Genomic DNA, 15,478 nt, shown 5'->3' with positions numbered 1-15,478 from the left:
GGGACTAATGCCCACCATTTTGTTCTGGATCAAAAGGATCACACAATATAACCATAGCAAAAGACATTACCAACCAAAAAAAACATAATAATCGGACAATTATGCTTATCCTCTGAATTTCTTTTGCTCATCAGAAATGATATGCCATTTTTATAAAGCATCAAAAAAGACGATATAAAAAAAGATTTATTTTTTAAAATGCCAAATAACAAGCAGGCCATTTAAATCAGAGACCACTCAATCATACACTGGTATTCAATGAAAATGACATACATCAATATATTATTCTGACAAATAAATAGAAAATAGTATATAAATCAAATTAAAAAAAAATTAATATATTAAATAGCCATAAAGCAAAACAATATATTAATGAAACTGAATAAAACATGAATACAAAATTAATAAAAACATAAATAAAAATAAAAAAGTGTAATAAAAAATATAATCAAAAAATCCCAGGAAGTACATCAATTGACTGTTGTCAATAAAGCAATTGATGTCAATATCCACATTAAGGCCTAGAGGGGTTAGGGATCACATTTCATGTATCCATTGGGTCTCCTGCATGGATACTAACCTGCGTTTATTACATCCACGTCAATGGTGGCGAATATTGTTAGGCCCTGTGAATTTAATGCCAATGGGGTCCCTACTATGACACTCCCTAAAGTGCTTTGAAAGAGAATGCTCTTTTCCAGGGTAGGGGAGTACATAGATTTCTTTCTTCAACCGCTAGTTTTTGGAACACCCTCACTTTTGAGGGATACTAAACAGGTTTTAAGGGATGTGAGCACCATCACAGTGAATCCTACTTTTTTGGTAATGGCAGATGTTGCCGTCTCATATAGTAATATTGGACATAATGATGGTATGGAGGCTGTGGAGTATTACTTATAAGAAACAGATGATATCCCTGAGGTCCAAAAATCATTTATCCGGGAACTTCTCGACTTCAATATGACCCATAATTAGTTCTGGTTTAATAAGAAGTTCTATCTACAAGACAAGAAGTGTAGCCATGGGAGCAAAATTTGCTCCCAGTTTGGCGAGATTGTTTATGGCTAGGTGGGAAGAGGACGTCATTTATTCTCGAGATTGGCCGGAACTCACTTTTTACCGACAGTATATTGATGAAGTTTTACTCCTGTGGCAGGGGAGTGAGGAGTCTCTCAATAATTTTTTGTGTGACCCTGAATAATAATAACCTTAATATCAAACTTTTAAACACCTATAGTCTTCAAGAAATTAATTTTTTGGACTTGACATTGGTTAATGATGGCACTAAGATCATTACTAAATTCTTTTTTAAAACAACGGATAAAAACAGCTATAATTCCATTGATAGCTACCATCACCCCCTGTGGCTCAATAACATATCCAAAGGCCAATTTGTGAGGATGAGGCAGATGATTATTTTGCAGAATCAGAGATTTTGAGAAGTAGATTTGTAGAAAAAGGATACGATGGAAGTATTCTCAATAATAACATTCAACAAGTAAGCACTATGGATAGAGATAATCTTATAATTTCACAGTCTGGCAGGTCACCTGATCCTATGGTTTGTCCCTATATAACTAATTTTTCCACCCAACATTCACAGGTTAAGAACATCATTAGGAAGCATTGGGGGATTTTAAAAGGGGATTATATTTTTGCCAGCTTGTTACCCGAGAGACCAGAGATAGATTTCCATAGGGCACCTACTTTGAGAGGCAAGCTGACCCCCAATGTGGTTAATCTGCCCAAAGAGATAACCTTGTTTGTTGATTTAAAAGTTTTTTCCCAGTAAAAAATGCATGATGTGTTGCTTTGAGGGAATTAAGAGGAATAGAATTATCTTATTTAGGTCCAATTCAACTGGTAAGAATTACTGTATTGACACTTTTATCACCTGTAATAGTAAACATGTTGTGAATTTGTTGGAATATTCCTGCAAAAAACAATATACAGGGAGGACCAGCAGGAGGTTGAGGGATTGTTTGAGAGAACATTTGTATAATATCAAGAAAGGTTTTAAAGAGCATTCTCTTTCAAAGCACTTTACTCACATCCCTTAAAACCTGTTTAGTATCCCTCAAAAATGAGGGTGTCCCAAAAACTAGCTGTTGAAGAAAGAAATCTATGTACTCCCCTACCCTGGAAAAGAGCATTCTCTTTCAAAGCACTTTATGGAGTGTCATAGTAGAGACCCCATTGGCATGAAATTCACAGGGATTGACATTATTCACCCCCATTGGTGTGGCTATAATAAAGGCTAGGTTAGTATCTATGCTGGAGACCCGATGGATACATGAAATGCGATCCCTAACCCCTCTAAACCTTAATGTGGTATTGACATCAATTGTTTTATTAACAGTCGATTGATGTACTTCCTGGGATTTTTTTATAATATTTTATATTATACTTTTTTATTTTTATTTATATTTTTATACATTTTATTATTAATATTTTATTCAGTTTCATTAATATATTTTTTGCTGAATGCCTATTTAATATAGTCATTAATTTCTTTTATTTGATTTATTTACTATTGCCTGTTTTATTCGTCAGAACTATATCTTGATGTATGTCATACTGATTGAATACCAGTATATGATTGAGTGGTCTCTGATTTAAATGGCCTGCTTGTTATTTGGCATTTTTAAAAATATATATTTTTTTTATATTATCTTTTTTGGCGCCTTATAAAAATGGCATATCATTTTTGATGAGCAAAAAAAATTCAGAGAATAAGCATAATTGTTTGATTATTGTGGGGGTTTTTTCGGTTGGTAATGTCTTTTGCTTTGAGCTATGGTTATATGGCGTGATGCTTTTGATCCACAACAAAATGGCATGCGCTAGTCCCCACGACGTTTGAAGGCTATTTAGGGAGACCACGTACGATGTCAGCAGTAGGCGTATCCCCTGAGAAAGTGCTGGTGCACAAAATGCGTAGGGAGGAGCCTTCTGTGCTGAGGTCATGCCGCCGTGTCTGTGGTTTGGAGCGACAGCCATCTTAGTAAGTCTGACTGTTGGCAGTTCATGTTTATCCACGTGGAGTAATTGTTTTATTCATTTAATGTATTTGGCTTTCAACAAATGTAATAAATATACTACACCATGAAATATATTTCGGGCTCCGTGTGGTGAGCTACTTTTCAGAGGATCGTTAGCCGTCCGTGGCGGTGCCTGGAAGACGGGCGATCTGTGGAGATTTTAGCACACATTGGACACAATAATTTTTGTTTTTCTGGTAAGTGTATTGTGGTGGTGGATTCACACAAAGAGACTTCACCGTTTGATCATCTGCACAAATAAACTGCTATACATGAAGAGTTCATTTTTGGACATTCTCTTTGGACTGAGCACCTTGTTTATATCACTTGTTCTATGCACTTATCCACTTTGTTTCTTTATAACTGGCATAGAAATCAATTATCACTACTATTTACCATAACAAATTCATTTTCAATAAATTTCCCTTTCAATTTTAACAATATGGTCACTTGAAACAGATACAAATGAAACTGTTGGTGACAAAGAAACAGAATGATCTGGGGGTGCAGAATAAAAAGTCAGGAGGCATAATGTCAATAGTGTAACAGAGATGCCACCAGTATTCCCCATTCATTCAGCATGCTTCTTTGTTACAAGTCACAACTGGGAAATAATGTCTGACAGGTAATGCAGAGGCGGTGCAGACATGAACAGGTAAAGCTGTTATGTTTTAGACTTTCATTAACCTGTGCCTCCTTATATCAAGTGCTCCTATCTGAGTCCGCCCTTTATCAGGGATCCTCATCAGAGTCCTTCTTAAAAACTGGTGTCCCCATCAGAGGGCCCCCTTACATTAACTATCTGCATCAGAGTCCTCCTTATATCAATTATCCCCATTAGAGCCCCTCTTACATTGCCTGTCCCCATCAGAGTCCCCATAATATCAAGTGTTCCCATCAGAGTCCTCCTTACATCAACTGTCCCCATCAGAGTCCCCTTTACATCAACTGTCCCCTTCAGAATCCCCCTTACATCAAATGCCCTCATTAGAGACCCCCCCCCCTCTTACATCAAATGTCCTCATTACAGCTCCTCTTTACATCACCTATCCTTATCAGAGTCCCCCTTACTTTGACTGTCCCCATCAGAATACCCCTTACATCAGCTGTCCTTATCAAAGTCCCCCTTACAATTGACTGTCCCACTCAGAGTGCCCCCTTCCATCAACTGTCCCCATCAGAGTCCCCCTTAAATCAAATGTCCCCATTACAAATGTCTCCCTTACATCAACTGCCCCCTCAGAGTGCTGCCTTACATCGACTGTCCCTATCAGAGTCCCCCTTACATCAACTGTTCCTATCAGAGTCCCCCTTACATCAGTTGTCCCCATCAGAGTGCCTCATGGACCAGTGGATGCACTCTTAGAGACCTGGGGGTAACAACTAAAATCTGGGGGGGGGGCACAGCCCAACCCAGCACCCCCCTAGATCTGGGCCTCATCTGTGCCCAAAACGTTCTCTTGGTTTGGATAGAGTGGGGAGGTTTTAGAACCCCTGTCAGGTTTTACTGCTATCCAAGTGTAGCACCCTCTAGTGTGCTACTAGAATAGTGTAGGCAAATCTACTGAGTATGACATATGGTAACTGTGTGAGTCTGTGATTAAGGTCAAGTCCGTGACTGTAGGTCAAGCTGGATGGCTTAACAGGTTGGGGCTTTATCACTTCCACCTGGTTCTGGAGGACCATGGGAACCTTCCAGAAGCCAGTAGGCGAAAGAGGTGGAGATCTAATCTGCATGTTTATGAGAGTCTAACCAATCCCAGGTTTGGAGGCCCCGGTAGAGTAGTGGAGCAGCCTATAAATATGGGATAGTCAGGCCTGTTGGGGAGTTGGGTGGAAAATGGAGTGATGAGTTGACAGTTGGTGGCCTGGGAGAGGTCCCCTAGGTCTAGGGGGGCTGGCCTCCAGGCTGGGCTTTAGCTGGCTCAGGAGGAGCCATTCAGCAGTACAGCATGAACAGGATCAAGACATGAGAGCAGTGAGAGCAAGGAGGACAGAGTGAGTACATCACCCAGGCATTCACATGGGGAGAGACTGCTACATGTAGCAAGCTTTTAAAAGACAGCACTGTGCTTAATCCTTTATACTTGTCCTGGGAGATCTTCAGAACAGCCAGGAGGGCTGGTAGTGTCTGCCAGCTGAGGGGCTGAGAGTTCCTCACCCATAAGGGTCTGTTGCTACTGATCCACAAAGACTGATGTCTTTCAAGGAAAAAGAACAGTCCAGGATCTGTTTTTGTAAATAGGAAGGAAGTGCATTGTTTCAGTCAAGTTGGACATCGCATAATCCCTATTACCCTATCTAAGCTATTTTCTCCTAACAAAAACCAAGCTCAAGTGTGGAAAATTCATGCTGCCTGGCTGTACATAGCTTAGCTGTACCTAGAAACCCAGTGGTCCTCACAAGGGTAACACTACACAAGGTTCAATTAGCCCTGGTTCACACAGAATGTGTCTTTGAAATCACACTACTTCAGCTGAAGTAGCACAATTTCAAAGCCGTCGGTCAATGCAATTTCATGTGCAATTTGCCGACATCTGTGCGACCTTATGCACAGATGTCAATGCACGTCACACATAAAATCACCAAAAATAGTGTACGAACCGTTTTCAAACTTGGTGTAAGTCGGAGTCGCACCGATATGAATGGTTCCATAGGGACAAATAGGTTGCGGTTTATCATGCGATCTTTAATTGTCAAATTGTATGACAAATCACATTGGTGTGAATAGGTGCCTAGGGAGATCTTTCTTCACTTTCTGTTCTGCTGCAAATAGAGAGAGAGAGAAATCTTCCAGCACTCACCTTCACAGTTCTCCAGAATGACACCCCTGCCGGGCACCCCCAGAGCCATGATCAAGAGAGCTCGGTGTCTTTCTTGTGTGCTGATCTCTGCCAATGATCCAGGAACGAGAGTTGGACATCCTCCGGCAGTCCACAGCCTCTTGTGGATCCCATGTAGCGGACACTGCTGCAAACGTAATGGTTCCTGTGTGAGATGTCTCTGGAGCAGGGGTGAACTGACAACTCATGGGGCCCCCGGGCTATAGGGGATCATGGGGCCCCTGTGTCCTTGCCCAAACTCAAAAAATCCTATGAAAAAGGTACCAGGGGTATCACTTCTCCTCGCTGTCTACTAGCAGCTGCCAGGTGAGGCAAACTAAAACTTCCATGCGTTTATAGGAGAGAGAGCGCAATGTCAGGGAACAGAAGACAAGTATTTTAAAAATCCAAATCCCCAACAAGTGGCTGGGGATTTGGATTTTACCGCAACCCTCGATGCACCCAAAGGTAGCAGCCTAAGCACCCGTCCTGGATACTCTCCATCCCAATATGTACACCCTACAGTTTATCCCACCTACCCCACAGGAATCCACCCCATACACATACCCCATTGCATACCCTTCTGATCCCCCCACCCACATACCGCCAACCTGATCACACACCCCCACATACCACCAACCTGATTGCACTCCCCTACATACCATCAACCTGATTGCACCCTACCACATAATGCCAACCTGATTACCCCACACACACACACACATACCGCCAACCTGATTGCACTCCCCTACATACCATCAACCTGATTGCACCCCGCCAAATAATGCCGACCTGATCACCCCCAAACACACACATACTGCCAACCTGATCGCACCCCCCCTCCCCCACATGCTGCCAACCTGATCACACACACCCACATACCGCCAACCTGATTGTACTCCTCCACATACCATCAACCTACATAGTTACATAGTTAGTCTGGCTGAAAAAAGACAAAAGTCCATCCAGTTCAACCATAAAAAAAAAAAAAGTTATAATCCTATACCCACAGTTGATCCAGAGGAAGGCAAAAAAACCCAGCAAAGCATGATGGAACTTGCTCCTGCAGGGGAAAAAATTCCTTCCTGATCCCCGAGAGGCAATCGGATATTCCCTGGATCAACTTTACCTGTAAATTATAGTATGCAGTTATATTCTGTGTATCTAAGAAAGAATTCAGGGCTATTTTAAAGCAATCCACTGAGCTGGCCAGAACCAACTCTTGAGGGAGTCTATTCCACATTTTCAAAGCTCTTACTGTGAAGAAACCTTTCCGTATTTGGAGATTAAATTGATTTTCCTCCAGACGTACAGAGTGCCCCCTTGTCCTCTGTGATGACCTCAGGGTGAATAGCTCTACACCGAGTTCACTATATGAACCACTGATTAGCACCCCGCCACATACTGCCAACCTGATCACCCCCCCCCCTCACATATACATACTGCCAACCCGATTGCACCCCTCCCACATACCTCTAACCTGATCACCCCCGCACATACCGCCAAACTGAACACATACCACCAACCTGATTGCACCCCCTCCCATATACTGTCAAATTGATTAATTACCCTCCCCCACATACCACCAACCTGAACACCCCCCCCCACATACCACCAACCTGAACACCCCCCCCCCCCACACACATACCACCAACCTGACCACACTCCCCCCCTCTGATCACACCCCTAGATACCTCCATTCTGATCAACCCCCCAAATACCCCCCTCCTCCATCACACACACCTTGGGTTTACCAATCCTCCCCAGGTCTCATCAGTCCTGGAGCTCCTCTAGATGGCATCAGTGTCGGGCATCCCAAGCCTGGATGATTAGCCGTGTATCAGGCAGTCAGGAGAAGATCTCTACCAGGACTACAGGTGGCGGCAGCAGCAGCTTCAGCAAAGAGCATGGAACCTCCTCTTCCACCCCGCATGCCCGGGCACATGCTGCCATCCCTAAGCATGTGACCCCACCCCCTCCCTGCATGCACTTGGGATCTGTCCACCGTTCTGTCCTCCTCTGCATCCTCAGATCCATTCTGACAGTGGGGTAAGCTCACCACACCGCTGAGCATCAGTGAGCTTTCCTGCTCTCCCAGCAACTTAATAAACAACAGGCAAACTAAGACTTCCACGTGGCACCCTCTCTCCTGCTGGGCACAGCATGGAAGTTTTAGTTTGCCTGCTGGGGTGACAAGTATTTTAAAAACCCGAATCCCTAGCAAGCGGCTGAGGCTCCAGATTTTACCGCACTTCTGCTGGGGAGTGGGGGTGGCACCCCCCCTGAAAATTGCTACCTAAGGCAAACACCTTGTTTGGCTCGCGGTAAATACATCCCTGGGGATCAGTATGCATGTATGACGTGTTTACTATCTCATCCATTTGTGAATGCACAGGGAAGTGCTCAGTACTGAGAACTTCCATGTTCAGTAGTAAGTGATGGACAGCAAATGAAAAGGAGATTGAGGACTCAAAAGTGAATCATTAAGGGGTCTATCCAGACCTCTGATATTACCTCCATTGCGCTGCAATGCACCAACACACTAACAGCCTGTCCACATCAGCGGGTGTACATTATGGTGCACAATATGTAAGCATGCTAGTGTGCATAGTATAGGTTTGCTGAGGTGCACTGTTACAATGCATTACAGAGCTGGATTTTTTCTTCAACACGACACAATGCGTGTTGTAACCTACTGCATAGTGACAAAAAGTTGGCATGCATCATTTTCTTGCAATGCATACCATCACAGAGCACACAAGAAACTGAGGATTGGACATTACTGTAAATTTTTAGTGTAAGCTGCCTATTTAAGGTTTTGCAGACCTTTAGTTTTCACCATTTTGTAAAATGGCATAATTTTAAATTTACAAATGGTCTGGGGTATTTGCACTCAGAATCTGGTGCAGCTGTGCAATCAGCTTCTAACTTCAGCTTGCTTAATTAAGCTTTGGCAATAAAACCTGGAAGCTGATTGGGTTCTATGCAGCGCTGCACCAGATTTTGCACTCTCCAGTTTTGGTAAATAACCCCCACTATGGCTACAACAGCCCTATATACTAAGCTGGTGTATAAGCAGTGTTACCAGCGGATTACACCTACAAAGCCTAAACTTTATATATTTGTCTTCAGAATTCTTTTTTTTTTTTTTTCAAGAACTGAGGACATTATCGGTGTACGTACACAAGCACCAGAGGGAATCCCCACCCAAATGATGCTTCGTCATGGTTTTAAGAGAACCATCCCATCTGACATCACAAGCAACATATTGCAAGAGACCTATACCACCAAACTAACCATGTCCTTTTTTCCCTTCAAAACGTATAGTTATATACAGTGTCTCTTTGCTGTTGGCTTCCCCAATTTTCTGTTGCTTGTACATGTTTATCACCAGATTATATCAAATTTGGCAGACAAAATAAATAAATTATTTGCTGTATTGGACAATTTTTAAATAATAAGATATATCTAGAAAAAGTTGTCCAACATTAGTAAATAAGGTTGTGCCGTCTTCACTTTGAATACCCAATCTTGTGCAAGAGATATTTAAAAAAATAGTGTGTTTTTTTTACTTTTTGCACATGAGTGGATGATTAAAGTCAACACAGCGTCATCTTATTTACTAAGCTCAGTTAACATCCACTTGGCAAAGTGATCAGGGTCTACTCCTTTAGCACATCAACCCCCTTCTCTGATATTCTGCATATTCAGTTTTAACTTAATTTTGCTAATAGCTAGCCTGTCAGTAGGGCCAGTAGTCTTCATTCAGCGGAGTTAATTCATGACTGCTTATATATTCGACTTTTGGTGCTACGCACATTTCTACACCCATCTTCTTTTCAAGAAATTATATGTAGCAAATAAATGAATGTATGAAAGTGAAATATATATACCGGTAACTCCTGATCTGAAAGTGCTTCATCAACAAACTTTCCTGATCTTACAAACAGCGTTATCACTAGGTCGCAGCTTTCCCTTATCAGGCTTTTTGCATCTTCACTCTCCCGCCCTACAGAAGTCCACTTATCAAGAGCTGACTAGTAAATGTGGTAGTTGTCCTAATCTTGTACCTTAACCACATTAAAATAATGCTTTATTACCAAAACTGTGAACCACAACTGACTTCAAACTGTAGAAAGAAAAGCATCCCAAAAGTACACTTAGATATGAGAGTTGATTAATTGGGACTGTGCAATTATTCCCCCATGAATGAGCCTGATGTCTACCATATTTTCTGCTCCTTTCTCTGCAGCCATAACAGGCATGCTTGGGTGGCAACACCTCCTATTTTGTAGCAACACCTCCTATTTTGTAGCAACACCTCCTATTTTGCTGTAAGATTTTCAATACGTGAGAACTAATGTAACATTTTTTTGCAACTTGCAAGGCTTGGTGTTTCCCACTGACCTAATGTCATCGTGTGGGAATTGCATATACTGTAAAGGCTGGATGAAAAAAATACTGGAAGTGTGGCAAAGAGCAACCAGTCAAATATATTGTTTTATTTTGTAATATGCATTGGTAAAATAAGTAGATGATCATTTCAATAAACGTAGAAATCTGTAAAACTAGGTGGCTGTACTCGCACCTCTGTTGGCGCCACTGGGCAAGACGTGTTACAGCAACAATCAAATGCTTTATGCTTTCAGGTTCTTCTGAGAGGCATAAGGATTTGCCTTTGAGTTTTCATAGTGTTGCTTTGTGCTGCTTCTGAGATACATTGAGATGCTTAGAATTTGCATTCACATTGACTTGAACAGTGTAAAAATGCAGCTCAGACTATATGCCTTAGCCTTAAAGGAGGATAGGACATGAACTGTAACTTCAACAAACATTAGGGGGAAATCAATAAAGCCCTAATAACACTTTTTTGGCAGTATGTCCCTTTAAAATGTACCGAATTTAAAAAAATCCCTGCTACCCATTCCAGTATCTTTACTGACATGCGTGGCACTAAATCCAAAAAGAATTATCTCCAGTTTGTAAATAACACTGGAAGTAATTGAGACCAGCTCTAAGTTGCTGCACAGAGACAGGCAGAGTACAAAATGCCTCTTTATTTGGTATGTAACAGAGCAGCATGTTTGCAAACACAAACTCCTTTGCACCTGTCACTGGTTGTTAAGGACACTGTTGACTTTACACCCGCCAGCCTCCTAGCAACCAGAGATGCTGACAGTGAGTGGAGCCTGATGTGGCAGCTGAGACACTAATTCCCTATCTTTGTGATTGACAGCAGGCAGTGGGTGGATTCTATATCCAACAACAAGTTTTTTATTGGCTATGGATCCACCCACTGCCTGCAGTCAATCACAAAGGGAATGGACCTGATGGGGAACTAGTGTCTCAGCTTCCACATCAGTCTTCGCCCACCCAACTACAAGACTCCTTGGACCTGAGTTGTCTTTGTGACAGGTGCATCAGCATGAGGGAGCTCAGCTGAATTGTGGATGGAGTGTCCATATGTACTGTACAGGGACATGATTAAAAAATAATCCGTAAATGCATTGAAAACCAATTAATCTGTTCGTATTGCGAAAAAAAATCATAAACCGAGGCATTATTTTCAATTGTTTTTCATTCGTAAACTGAAAATTACGTTAACCAAAGCATTTGTAAACCGAGGCACGCCTGTAGATAAGACAGTAGTATCAAATAAAGTCTTGTACATAATTTTCTTTTTTACTTGAAAATTAACTGTTGTCACTAAATGGCTGTTGTGGGTAGCACATTCAATCAAAAACATGTCGATGCTAGCATGTTCCTGCCATCCAATGACTATAGGATTCTATGGCTGCATCAAAATACATCAATGACCACAATCAGCAATGACTACTACCTCTTCCAGTAGCTGGGAGTGGGCTGTTTATGGGTCATCAATGCAAAACAAGTGAGTAATGTTGTCAATGGGTATCATTTGGACTCAGTTATTTAAAGACATGCATTCTGTGCCAAAGAAATATTGGCTGTCAGAACTGTTCTATGTGAAGTAATTGCCAGGGGAAAGGGGTACTTTTTCTCGGTAGCACCGTGCAATCAATTTTACCTACTTACCTAGGTAAATTCATGAGTTATCAAATAATTCATGAGTTATCAATTGTCAAAAAAAAGGAATAATCAAAATTAGCATCTTCACTGAATAATAATATGTGAATTAGTTTGTATGCTAAGTATAAAAGCAGGGGTAAGCTGACATAAAGACAAGAACCTTCTATAGCAGGGATTCTCACCCAGGGTTCCATGGAATCCTAGGGTTCCTCCAGAGGTTGTTAGGGATTCCTTGAGCAATGAGCAATTTCTGCCTCTCAGATAAGTCTTCACTGACACCATTGATCTTTTTTAGCTCTCTGTAAGTGGGTAATTCTTCCCAGTGACCACAAGTGTAAGAAACATTCTTCCCATTGACCATCACACTTGTATCAGTTATAGATATAGTAATTTTTAGCAGGGGTTTCTTGAGATTGGAAAGTCCTTTCAAGGGTTTCTGTGTTGAAAAGGTTGGAAAAGTTTGTTCTGTAGACTAACAACAGAAAAAAAGACCACTCATTGTACTCAAAGATCTCATCAAAAGAAACTTATGACCAGGATCCAAGGCAACATAAAAAGAGAGGGATGCACCAATACAGATTTATATGCAAAGGGGGTTGGGAGGTTGAGAGGGGTTGCAATGCTTTCTGTAGCTCATGTAAAAAAGGCAGCAACCTTTCCTTGTAGACTCAAGATTGGTGCAGTGATCCAAAAATTGCTGTTTATTGATAACTCTGACAGCTGAGGTTTTGAAGGACAGTTGGATTTTATTTCTATGGTGAATCATAGGCACCTTAATTGATTCATTGTCAACAACATGGGAGTATGACTCCAGACTAGCAGGACGGAAGTTCCATGGTATTGTTAGAAAGTATTATTTTACAGAGAGATTAGTGGATGTTTGGGACAGACATTCAGCAGATGTAATGAATCAGTCAACAATAAGTGAATCGTGCTTGGGATAAACATAGGTCTGTCCTCAGACAAAAATGATATTTAAAAAACACAAAAAAAGGCAAGCACAATGGAGCACTTGGTCCTCATCTGCTTTCATTCATTAATGTTTCTGTAAAGCAGCTTGATGAACTATAATAAAGTGCACAGTACAATAACTAATAAAAAACCTTTGATGTTGGTTTATAGTACCTATACAGACTATTATCAAAGAGCCATTTTCCAAACTTCCTCAGTATGATGAAGAAGCTTGCTTCTGCAAAGTGCTTTTTGTATCAAAAGCCAGTAAGCTCAATTAATAAAATGTTCTCCTTGATGGTCATAAAAGGCAACTATGATAACAATAAGAAGTGTTCAAATCCCTAGAGGTTCTACTCAAACAACATCTCTGGAAAAACTCTTATTACCTCCTGATGATAGTAAATTGATTTCCAAATACTATATTGAGCTCCTCACTAATGAAACATCTTGTACCTCCCAAATTTGCTCCAAAATGGCATGATTTTATACCACAACTGATGACGCAGGAATGGGAAGTCATTGAAGCAACTTACATTACTGCAGTTATCTCTTCCGGAGATAAACTCACCCAACTCAAACTCTTCCATAAGACAGACTACAGCCCTATGTGACTGTATAATTTAAAACTTAGGTGTTCTCTACACTATTTCTGCCTTCGTGGTCATGCAGCCAATTTATTTTATACAACTTTTCTTCATGCACCAAGATACCAGAACTTTTCTAGATACAAGTGTGCAGATTTATTTAAATTTTCTTTAGGCCTGCCTAAGAAAGCAGTATGTTGTCCCTAAAGTTTTGTCACCCTAGGTCTCAGCCTATGTTGCCATTCCACAAGTCCAGTCCTGCTTGGATCTAGATGTATGAGACTCACATAACACATTCAATCACACATATCATAAAACTTGCTTCTAATATTTTAAGAGAAGCACAGTAAACAGTTCCTCTACATTTTCAAACACGTCTCTGAGAGCACCAAAATGGAGTTATTTCCATATATATTTCCAAATATATACAACTGAGACCTCTGTTTTTATTACCCAGAAGCTGGATTTCTTAAGTACCTTTTGCTGCCTCTAAGGACTGGATGCTGGGGAGTTTAGGTAATGCCCACATAGTAAATGGCTCCATTCATATGCACCCAAGCTGTAAGGACTTTTTATTTATTGACGCATATAATATGACAGCTCAGTGAAGTCACATGTTTATTAGTAGTATGTGGGCTTGTATGTGTATGTATGCATGCAATATATAGAGCTTAGACCGTAAGCTCCTTGAGGACAGGAAATTATGTGAATGTACAATATGTAAAGCATTGCATAAGTTGTTGGCGCTATATAAGTACTTACATATGTCTATACACACATATGGAAACATACATACAAATATATATATATATATATATATATCTGTAAAGGGCTGTACCCAGAAGCCCATTTATGATAGCCCCCCTACACCGGCTCTCCAAACCCAATCTTAAAGCACAGCTAAAGCCTGGAATAGTTTTATTAAGTAACATTTGGGGCTATATGGATGTTCCCTACTCCTGCAATCACTAGAACTGTGGTCATCTTCTTTGGAAAAAATAATATGACCAGTTCCTAAGCCCTGGCCACATAACTTATGGTGTGTCCAGTGAGAACAAGAACAGGTAGGTTCAAACCCTGCATATTACATTGCAAAATTATGCAGAAAAAAACTATTTGAGCTATAGGTCTGCTTTAAAGGCATTCCGACTAATGTGTCACTCTAAAATAATAATCAATAAAGCTGTCTACTAATAAATATATTTATCTATCTTATAATTTATAAACAATAGAAAAAATGTAAAGACTTAATATTCCAAACTTCATATTCCAAAATATGATTCATAGCAGTCACCTAAATCTAATCCTGCTGATGTGAATGTAACATGAAAATTTACCTTGTTCTGTCTTGTTCTGATCTTCACCTGCTGTCACCGCCACAATGGAAAAGAGGAAACAAAACTTGGGGACAAAGGAGAAAGGACAGCTGAAAAAAGGTCACAAATCCACATTCACACAGCTCTCTACAGTTTGCAGGCACAGGACCCGCCCCGTGTTACCAAAATAAAATTATCAGTAAGTGAGCAGGGACATTCCGGAGGTGCTGAGATCCTCTGTATAAGGGAAGCATGGACAGTCAGCTGTGGAATGCCATGGGCTGAGTGTCACCCTGCTGGATCAGTGAGGAGACAGACTTTGAAAATGAAGATTAAAGAGAATGACCCCCCCCCCACCCATACTACCATTAGATTATGCCTTTTGAAAGAACCTTCAGAGATGGATCTGTCAAAAGTCTAACATAGAAATATATAAATGTTTTTAACATTGACATCATGTTTGATCGATTGCTATGGGCAGCAGTCATAATATTTCTTTAGACCTGATACTTATGGGTGTTTTTAGGCCTCTTTTATTTAGAATATAAAATAATGGAAACACGCTTGTTATAGTCATTTTTAAAGACGCTCCCTATGTAGGTTTATGCTTTTGATCTGGAGTCTATTTATAAAGCAAAAACAACATTGGTTATGTTATCATTATATTAGTATTTACTTCAAAGATATGCATTTATTTACAAATATTTATACTT

The 15,478-nt window shown here is 40.6% G+C and overlaps 1 protein-coding gene across 1 annotated transcript in view; it reads right to left on the bottom strand.

Annotated features, from left to right (window-relative positions):
• SPTB (spectrin beta, erythrocytic) overlaps positions 1-14,939 on the bottom strand; it is a 125,977-nt gene extending 111,038 nt beyond the window's left edge. Inside the window, exon 1 of the mRNA XM_089691662.1 lies at positions 14,787-14,939. The gene's annotated coding sequence lies outside the window, so the exon portion shown is untranslated. The remainder of the gene's footprint in view (positions 1-14,786) is intronic.
• Between the last annotated feature and the right edge of the window lie 539 nt (positions 14,940-15,478).

The sequence above is a fragment of the Staurois parvus genome, unplaced genomic scaffold, assembly GCF_062004578.1.
Source record: "Staurois parvus isolate SC_StPar_1 unplaced genomic scaffold, SC_StPar_1.0 ptg000568l, whole genome shotgun sequence".
NCBI lineage: Eukaryota > Metazoa > Chordata > Amphibia > Anura > Ranidae > Staurois > Staurois parvus.
This window is presented reverse-complemented; position numbering and strand designations above follow the sequence as displayed.